Genomic DNA, 9,479 nt, shown 5'->3' on the forward strand with positions numbered 1-9,479 from the left:
TTCAAGCTGTTTATGAATTGATCTGCTTGAGATTCATCACTATCACCTATGTGGGGAGCAAATTTCAGCAGATTCGTGAACTTGGCAACATTCTTTGATGTTCAACTGCCCTTGTTGCAAACTAGCAAACTCGGATCCTTTTTCCTTCCTATATGAGACTGGGAAGAATCGTTGATAAAAAGCAGTATTAAAAATAGACCAAGTAATGATCGTACCTCGATTCTCCAAAGCTTTCCTTGTTGCTATCCACCAACCTTTGGCAACATCGTGTAGTTCATGAACAACAAGTCTGACTCGGTGATCATCCGCATAATCGAGGGATTCAAATAACTGCTCTATATCTTCTAACCAACTCTCACACTCAACATAATTCTTTGTTGAAAGAGTGGGTGCCCGGTGAGCCAACTTGTGGCTAAGGGCTTTGATGACTCTTTGTATAAACAATCTTTTGTTTAATATAATTTACACTTTTATTAATGGCAATGACTTTATCTTTCTTCATATTGTTATATTGTGATATACTATTGTTGTTTTGATAAAGACCTTGAATATACTATAGTGTATGTAAGATGTGGTAGAACATGGAGAAGTCTATCATGAAACACATCTTATAGTCACTGTATATTCTAAACTGTTCCTAGTCGATTGAGCCGTCCGATAATAAGGATAAGGATCGCTCGAGTTTGAGACTAGCATTTGCGATGCAGAGTACCACGTTTCATTGGTAAGGAACATAGAGATGTTCGAAGCATGCAAATGGATATTCATACGATGAATGATCGAACTACCCTATCCGGACTTTCCAAGTGGTTATCACTTATCGAGTGGATAAAGTCCGCGGTTTTGGTTGTACACCATTAGTCCTTACTACTTGAAACATCATTGAGACTCTATATGCTAGTACTGTGCTTTAACTCGTTTACCGACTCTATTGGGGTCATCAGGTGTCGGGATTGGGTACAGTTACAACACATATAGGAGTCGATGCTTTGTTGTCAAGGATTCACCACATACTTACGAGTGTGGATATCCTATGCGATCTGAGGAGATATTAGTGTGACGAATCTCTGGCCAGAGTACATGATGTGTTTTAAGAAATGGTTTCTTAGTAACACATGCGATGTCACTATTTGATCTTCAAGATGTATTGCATAGTTATCGAATCTCGAACGACTCTCGATTTACCAATGGTTGTTGATTCGATCGGGATATATGGATGAAGGGACCGTACTGTACGCTAACCAAAATCTATTGGTTCTTGCAGGCACTATCAGTGATACCTAGGGAATCATGGGGCGATGTTGCTAGGCGCTCTTACCATGATTCGATGGCCAAGTCGGAAATTGTTGTTCCGAGTCACAAGGAGTTGTGAGCCCACGGCTAGCTGTATCCCTGAACCATTGAGGGTCACACAGAGTAATGGATTTTTAATCCCCGTTGAGATAGTTAAATTTAATGAACAAAGAAGTTGGACTTCTTAATTATGAGTAGAGGAGTAAGATTTCCTAAAATGACATAGGGATGGGCATTTTTGGAAATCACTGAATTCGGATTCAGAAAAATTTATCTTGACTTTAAAAGGTGCAGAAATGGTTTCTGTACACATTGGTGAAATCGGTTTATCAATCGGAGTCATGATGAATTTTATATTAATTTCTGAACATGCGGGCTTTGCTTGTCGGGCTTGAACTTATGACTAATGGGCCCTAAGCTGTTAGCGGCCTACATTATAAATAAGTTATTGCAGTACAGAAATTACACACAACAGGGTCACAAATTTTCGAAAACCCTAATTAATTTTCTCTGAAGTGGCCGGCCCCTTTTCCCCTCTGCTCGGGAAAAATCCAGTCTGTGAATTTTGAATTACAGTCTGGTTTAACGGATAAAATTCGTTAATCTCTTCGTAGAAACTTCTGATAGATTTTCTAGTGCAATCTATCAGAGGGATTAATTATCCGTTCATGGACCTGATTGAAGAACAGTTCGTCCATCAGTTCCAGGGATATACAACAAGAGCAGAGCAATCTGTTGGTGTCCATAATCTCGCTTCGAGATTGGAGGTAAAAATTTATAATAGTTATTTAATTTTTACACACACAATTTAATCGTTAAGTTTTGATACCCATTATGGAATCGTTCCATATAAAATTTTTAAACTTCCGCTGCACCGGGTATCAATTCTGATTGATCTGATCGCCGCGTTCTCCAACAGTGGTATCAGAGCCAGGTTGCTCAGATCAAGCGATTAAATTAATCGATTGTACAAAAATTTTTAAGCCTCGGTTTTTGAAACAAAATAAATATTTTAAAAATAAAATTTTTTTTTTCGGGCATAACCCGGGCAGCGATTGGATCGCTGCCCGGGGGGGGCAGCGACGGGCAGCGCACGGCGCTGCCCTGCGCAGCGCTAGGCGCTGCACAGGGCGGCGCACGGCGCTGCCCATGGGCAGCGATCGTCGCTGCCCTAGGGGCAGCCGGGCTGCCCGGCCCGAGCCCTATGGGGCGCGGGCAGCCCGGGAATGTCCCGGGCGGCCCGCGGAAAAATTATTTTTTTAATTTTAAATTAAATTTTAATATGTTAAAATTCTATTTTTGGTCCGATCGAAAATTGTTTTTGATTGGTCCACGAGGCGTCGGATCGAATTGTTCGAGTCCGAAAATTTTAAAATTGATTTTTGGATAAATTTGAATTTTTTGAAAATTTAAATATTTTATCCGTTAAATTGAATTTTGAAATTAATTATTTTTGGTACAATTGATGATAAGATATGATCTTATGGATATATTGAGTAAAATATGATTTTATGAATAAAATTGGATTTTATAGATAAAATATGATTTTATTTGATAAAAAGATAAAATATGATTTTGTATATAAAATAAGATTTTATATATGAAATATGATTTTATCCTTTTAAATTTAAATTGCCAATGCATGTTATCCAATAAATTAATTTTGAATTAAATGTTATTGGATAAGGATGATCGATTGCCATGACCAATTTTGTAGGTGTATGTTAGGAATTTACATTTGTTTTTATTGTTGTTGGATTTATTAATGGGCCTGGTTTATGGCCCAATATGAATTGTCATATGTAATAAAAGTGGGCTTGGTTTATGGCCCGTTCCCACCCCTTAAAAATGTATCCCCTACTTGTCATTGTGATTTATTGTAAATACATTAGATTTAGTGGGAGATGAAGATTTGAAGATGGAGGTGGGCCCAGCAGACAATAAAGACAGAAGAAATGTAAATTGGAAGCACAATGTAATAGGATTGCATTGCATACTGCATATTACCTAGGATTGGACTAAAACTCGTGATTGGCAACCACGGGTCGATTAGAAATGGAATCGATCATCCTATATAATATGTGATATTATTGTTGTATGCATGTTTTAGACAAAATTGTGTGAATCCGGCAAGCATACAAAATTTTAAAAATGATGAGACAAATTTTCAAAATTAAAATCCCTCATATTAAATATGATTTAAAATTGATATCAAGATAAATAAAGGAAATTTAAAATTGTTTAAATGTTCCTACCTTCCATCAACGATCGATGTATGAGATGCTACCCGCGGATACGGTCCGGCTCATATTATTGGGGGGGCCCGTTCGTCGGAAAGCTGTACATTGGATCGACACATGTTGTAAGTTGGGTGGAACTCCCATGGGATCGGCTCATATTATTGGGGGATCCACATGGCGACCGTCCATCACAACTTAATATTGATGGGTCATCTTGACATGTCACAATAAACGGCGTCATATTATTGGGCCCTTATTGGACATGAGGTAAAAACGTGGAGGTTGCTTTGGAAGCAATTGGGCTCTACCTTTTGAAAATTATGGTTGGCTGATATTATTCGGGACCATAGTTTGTCAATTGGACTCCATGTTCTCACTAAGGAAAACAGTTTTCCGTTTTCACTAGAGGGTAGTGAAATCGTTAAAATAGTGGGAGTGAGATTCATAAAATAAATTTCGCCTATTTTATGTCTTAGTAAATTAATTAAACAATCATCGATAATTGTCTGTTTCATCTCAGTATATCATTATGATGAATCTTCGTAATCCACATGTTTCAATTCTCCAACAAAACAAACTTACTGGCGCAAACAATACAGAATGATTCCATAAGTTAAGATTGTCCTAAGTTCGAAAAAGATTTTCTAAGTGTTAGAAAAGGCTTCTCCGAAAATAGCCCCGGCTGATGTAACTGCCGAAAGGTTGGCCGAAATAGAGAAATGGTTGGACCATGATCTCAAGGCCAAATGTTACATGCAAAATTGGACAAGTCTAAACAAGTTTGCCATCACTGCAAGAAACCCGGTCATTGGAAACGTAACTGCAAGGAATACCTCGAGCAGTTGCGAACTGCAAAGGGTATGTTTTACATTGAAATAAATGTTTTTTTTAATACTACTTCTTGGGTATTGGATACCAGATGTAGATCTCATATTTGCAATGAGTTGCAAATGATGACAAGAAGTAATAGGCTAAGGATGGGTGAGACCCAGTCAAGGCTCGGGAATGGTTCCAGAGATAAATCCAAAGCTATAGGAGACATTTATTTAATTTTGCAGAACGATTTTAAGTTACTTTTGAGAGATGTTTTATTTGTTCCAGATTTGATTAAAAACATTATTTCTGTTTCTATGCTTGATAGAGATGGTTATTCTTGCAATTTTGTGAATGAGATTTGCAATATTTACAAGAATGAATGTTTGATTGGAAATGGACAACTTGAAAATGATCTATATAACTTAAAACTAAAAGACGTTCCAATAAATTATGTTGATAAACCGGCAACAACAAACAAAAGGAAAATCGATAGCCAAAACTCGGCAAACCTTTGGCATGCTAGGTTAGGTCATATTTCCTCAAGGAGGATGAACAAGCTAGTGGGAGAGGGCATGTTTGATATGTCTGATATTAACTCTCTACCTACTTGTGAATCCTGCCTGAAAGGAAAAATGACTAAATCTCCTTTTAAGGGGAAACCTGAGCGTAGTCAAAATCTGTTGGATTTGATCCATACAGATGTTTGTGGTCCATTTAGAGTTGGTACTCAATATGGCCACACCTACTTCATTACCTTTACTGATGATTATTCTAGGTATGGGTATTTATATTTAATGAAATATAAGTCTGAAGCATTTGAAAAGTTCAAAGAATTCAAGGCTGAAGTAAAAAACAAGCTAGGTAAAAGTATTAAAGCACTTCGATCGGATCGAGGTGGAGAATACTTGAGTACCGAGTTTTTGGACTATCTGAAAGAGAATGGGATTCTCTCTCAGTGGACTCCTCCTATGACACCACAGCTGAATGGTGTATCGGAGCGTCGTAATCGAACTTTGTTGGACATGGTTCGATCCATGATGAGCTTCACTGAGCTTCCACCTTTGTTTTGGGGCTATGCGCTTGAAACGGCGGTATTGTTGTTGAACAACGTCCACACTAAAGCAGTGGACAAAACACCATACGAGTTATGGAATGGCAAAGCTCCTAAGTATTCGTACTTGAGGATTTGGGGATGTCCTGCTTACGTGAAGCAGACAGTGGGAGATAAGTTGGATAGTCGATCCACCTTATGTTATTTTGTAGGGTATCCGAAGAATTCAATCGGATATTATTTCTATTATCCTGCTGAAACAAAGGTGTTTGTTTCAAGGAATGCCACCTTCTTGGAGAAGGAGTTCTTATTGGATAAGAAAGGCGAGATGATGGAACTCGAAGAAATTCGAGAAGAACCCGAAATACAAAATAACGATCCTACACCTCAGGAACCATTGATAGACACGCCTGTACCTAGAAGATCCGAGAGGACTTCTAGACCTCCTATTCGATATGGTCTTCTTCTTGAAGGGGATCAAGATGAACCCGATGTTGGATGTGATCCAAGAAACTTCAAGGAAGCAATTTCTGATGCGGATTCAAATTTATGGCTTGAAGCTATGCAGTCGGAAATAGATTCGATGCATACAAACCAAGTTTGGTCTTTAGTAGATCCTCCCGATGGAATTGTTCCAATAGGGTGTAAATGGATCTACAAGAGAAAGCTTGGGCCTGATGGTAAGGTATTGACCTACAAGGCGCGATTGGTGGCGAAAGGTTATACTCAAAGACAAGGAGTTGACTATGATGAAACCTTTTCACCAGTTGCAATGTTCAAGTCCATAAGAATCCTTATTGCCATAGCTGCTTGGTATGACTATGAGATATGGCAAATGGATGTGAAGACTGCTTTTCTTAATGGATACATTAAGGAAGAAATCTATATGAAGCAGCCTGAGGGGTACACATCCATGGGAAGCGAGCATACGGTATGCAAGCTTCAGAGATCAATTTATGGTCTAAAACAAGCATCAAGAAGTTGGAACCAGAAATTTGATGAAACTATAAAGGATTTTGGTTTCATCAAGAACCCGGAGGAACCATGCGTGTACAAGAAAGTAGTTAAGGATGCTGTGACATTCTTAGTACTTTATATTGATGACATCCTACTCATTGGGAATGACGTAGGGATGTTGCAGTCAACAAAGATATGGTTATCAGGTAGATTCTCGATGAAGGATTTGGGTGAGGCATCCTATATTCTAGGGATACAGATCTATAGAGATAGATCTAAGAGAATGATAGGACTCACTCAATCAACCTACATCGACACCATATTGAAACGGTTTTCAATGGATGGGTCCAAGAGAGGACATCTACCCATGTGTCATGGAGTTTCTCTATCCAAGTCTATGTGTCCCAAGACTGATGAAGAGATAGAGAAAATGACACATGTACCATATGCGTCAGCCATAGGTAGTATCATGTATGGGATGATATCTACCAGACCGGATGTAGCACTTGCTCTGAGTGTCACGAGCAGATATCAAGCTAATCCAGGTCAAATGCATTGGAAATCCGTGAAGGAAATTCTTAAGTACTTACCAAGGACTAAGAATATGTTCATGGTATATGGATGAAGAGAACTAAAATTGGAAGGCTATACCGACTCTTGCTTCCAAATTGATGTGGATGACTCGAAGTCATCCTCTGGATTTGTGTTCATGCTCAATGGCGGTGCTATCTCTTGGAAGAGTTCCAAGCAGGACACCACAGCGGATTCCACCACTGAGGCAGAATACATTGCAGCATCAGCTGCTGCTAAAGAGGCCGTTTGGATGAGGAATTTCGTCCAAGAGTTGGGCGTCATTTCTGAAGTTGTTGGTCCAGTCCCGGTGTACTGTGACAACACGGGTGCCGTTGCTTAGGCAAAGGAACCAAGGTCTCATCAAAGATCCAAACACGTACTGAGGAAATACCACATCATCCGGGAGATTGTGGAAAGAGAAGACATCACTGTCGAAAGAGTGGCCTCTGCAGACAATATCGCTGATCCACTTACTAAGCCCTTGCCAGGACCATTATTTGACAAACATCGCGAAGCAATGGGTCTACGTAGTATGACTAGTTGGCTATAGGGCAAGTGGGAGATTGAAAGAGTGGGTGCCCGGTGAGCCAACTTGTGGCTAAGGGCTTTGATGACTCTTTGTATAAACAATCTTTTGTTTAATATAATTTACACTTTTATTGATGGCAATGACTTTATCTTTCTTCATATTGTTATATTGTGATATACTATTGTTGTTTTGATAAAGACCTTGAATATACTATAGTGTATGTAAGATGTGGTAGAACATGGAGATTTCTATCATGAAACACATCTTATAGTCACTGTATATTCTAAACTGTTCCTAGTCGATTGAGCCGTCCGATAATAAGGATAAGGATCGCTCGAGTTTGAGACTAGCATTTGCGATGCAGAGTACCACGTTTCATTGGTAAGGAACATAGAGATGTTCGAAGCATGCAAATGGATATTCATACGATGAATGATCGAACTACCCTATCCGGACTTTCAAAGTGGTTATCACTTATCGAGTGGATAAAGTCCGCGGTTTTGGTTGTACACCATTAGTCCTTACTACTTGAAACATCATTGAGACTCTATATGCTAGTACTGTGCTTTGACTCGTTTACGACTCTATTGGGGTCATCAGGTGTCGGGATTGGGTATAGTTACAACACATATAGGAGTCGATGCTTTGTTGTCAAGGATTCACCGCATACTTGCGAGTGTGGATATCCTATGCGATCTGAGGAGATATTAGTGTGACGAATCTCTGGCCAGAGTACATGATGTGTTTTAAGAAATGGTTTCTTAGTAACACATGCGATGTCACTATTTGATCTTCAAGATGTATTGCATAGTTATCGAATCTCGAACGACTCTCGATTTACCAATGGTTGTTGATTCGATCGGGATATATGGATGAAGGGACCGTACTGTACGCTAACCAAAATCTATTGGTTCTTGCAGGCACTATCAGAGATACCTAGGGAATCATGGGGCGATGTTGCTAGGCGCTCTTACCATGATTCGATGGGCAAGTCCGAAATTATTGTTCCGAGTCACAAGGAGTTGTGAGCCCACGGCTAGCTGTATCCCTGAACCATTGAGGGTCACACAGAGTAATGGATTTTTAATCCTCGTTGAGATAGTTAAATTTAAAGAGTTAAATTTAATGAACAAAGAAGTTGGACTTCTTAATTATGAGTAGAGGAGTAAGATTTCCTAAAATGACATAGGGATGAGCATTTTTGAAAATCACTGAATTCGGATTCAGAAAAATTTATCTTGACTTTAAAAGTTGCAGAAATGGTATCTGTACACATTGGTGAAATCGGTTTATCAATCGGAGTCATGATGAATTTTATATTAATTTCTGAACATGCGGGCTTTGCTTGTCGTGCTTGAACTTATGACTAATGGGCCCTAAGCTGTTAGCGGCCTACATTATAAATAAGTTATTGCAGTACAGAAATTACACACAAAAGGGTCACAAATTTTCGAAAACCCTAATTAATTTTCTCTGAAGTGGCCGGCCCCTTTTCCCCTCTGCTCGAGAAAAATCCAGTCTGTGAATTTTGAATTACAGTCTGGTTTAACGGATCAAATTCGTTAATCTCTTCGTAGAAACTTCTGATAGATTTTCTAGTACAATCTATCAGAGGGATTAATTATCCGTTTGTGGACCTGATTGAAGAACAGTTCGTCCATCAGTTCCAGGGATATACAACAAGAGCAGAGCAATCTGTTGGTGTCCATAATCTCGCTTCGAGATTGGAGGTAAAAATTTATAATAGTTATTTAATTTTTACACACACAATTTAATCGTTATGTTTTGATACCCATTATGAAATCGTTCCATATAAAATTTTTAAACTTCCGCTGCACCGGGTATCAATTCTGATTGATCTGATCGCCGCGTTCTCCAACAGTTGTTCCCTTCAATGTTGGTGGTTTAAAGGACTGAAATCTATTAAACAGAGTTTCCATCGGTGTAGCAGTCATAACACTCATATCTATGGAATTACTACCTGATTCAGTTCTAGGAATTTTTGTTGTCGGTGGCACTA

This window comes from Henckelia pumila, chromosome 2 (assembly GCF_033568475.1).
Source record: "Henckelia pumila isolate YLH828 chromosome 2, ASM3356847v2, whole genome shotgun sequence".
Classification (NCBI taxonomy): Eukaryota; Viridiplantae; Streptophyta; class Magnoliopsida; order Lamiales; family Gesneriaceae; genus Henckelia; species Henckelia pumila.